The following is a 1,295-nucleotide window of genomic DNA, read 5'->3' on the forward strand; positions in this document are numbered from 1 at the left end:
GAGCGCAAGGCACTGCAGCGGGTGGTGAAAACCGCCCAGCGCATCACTGGGACTCCACTACCTGCCATCGAGCACATCCAGAGGAAACGCTGTCTGCATCGAGCTCGCAGCATCCTTAAGGACTCCTCTCACCCAGCCCACAGACTGTTTTCTCTCCTGCCTTCCGGCAGGCGTTTCAGGTGCCTCCGGACCAGGACCAGCAGACTAAAGAACAGTTTTTTCCCCAGAGCTGTCTCTTTATTAAACTCTAACCCTCATTGATCCCACTCCCCTTATATACTGATTGACTCTCCTCTCCCTCCTCACACCTGCCTCCATTTTGTTATTTGCAATACTATAATGTTCATTTGCACTGCTGACTGTTATTACAGTAACAACTGTTTACATATGCATCTTGCACTACTACCTTGACTGGAATATGCTCATTTGCACTGCCGACTGTTTATTTACAGTACCGACTGTTATATATACATTGCAATATCGTACCTTAACTGTAATATGCAATTACTTTCCACTGCACTCACTCGGATAGCTTCTGTCCAAACTTTATTTGCACTACTTTAAATCCATTGTTATACTGCTCATTAGCCTAACTTATACATATATCTATTTGTAAAATTCTGTTTATAGTAATATCCATCTGTATATTATGCTCACATTCTGTTTATAGTAACAGCCATCTGTATATATATTCATAGTACATATCTATCTGTAAAATTATGTTTATAGTAACAGCCATCTGTATATTATATTCAGTACATATCTATCTGTAAACATTCTGTTTATAGTAATAGCCATCTGTATATTATTATATTCAGTACATATCTAGCTGTAAATTCTGTTCACAGTAATAGTTATCTGTATATTATATTCATAGGACAATCTATCTGTAAATTTTTGTTTATAATAGTATTCAACTCTATATTTATTCAGTACATATCCATGTTCTGCACTTATGAACCACTGTATATCCTGCACTTGCTGCTATTGCACTTCTGGTTAGACCTAAACTGCATTTCGTTGCCTTGTACCTGTACTTGTGTAATGACAATAAAGTTGAATCTAATCTAATCTAAAAAATTATGTGGCGGAATATGCTTCCATTCCATAACTCATGTTGATATAACAGCCTAATTAATAACACACCTCATTATACTACATTCACACTTTGTTAAATATTCATAAACTCTATTTCCAAAATATTTATCATCAGACACAACACAACAAACATCTGCGCGTGCACTGGGTGGGCAGGTGACGTCACCGGGACCGAGCGCTCTCTCTCTCTCTCGGGC

At 38.3% G+C, this 1,295-nt stretch overlaps 1 protein-coding gene across 1 annotated transcript in view; it reads left to right on the top strand.

The window, feature by feature from the left end:
- The first annotated feature begins 1,249 nt into the window (after positions 1-1,249).
- The window catches only part of LOC311303671 (cytokine-like protein 1), a 3,940-nt gene continuing 3,894 nt past the window's right edge, over positions 1,250-1,295 (top strand). The window contains exon 1 of the mRNA XM_084430256.1: positions 1,250-1,295. This exon is cut by the window's right edge and continues 241 nt beyond it. The gene's annotated coding sequence lies outside the window, so the exon portion shown is untranslated.

This window comes from Rutilus rutilus (genome assembly GCF_951802725.1).
Source record: "Rutilus rutilus genome assembly, chromosome: 14".
Taxonomy (NCBI): domain Eukaryota; kingdom Metazoa; phylum Chordata; class Actinopteri; order Cypriniformes; family Leuciscidae; genus Rutilus; species Rutilus rutilus.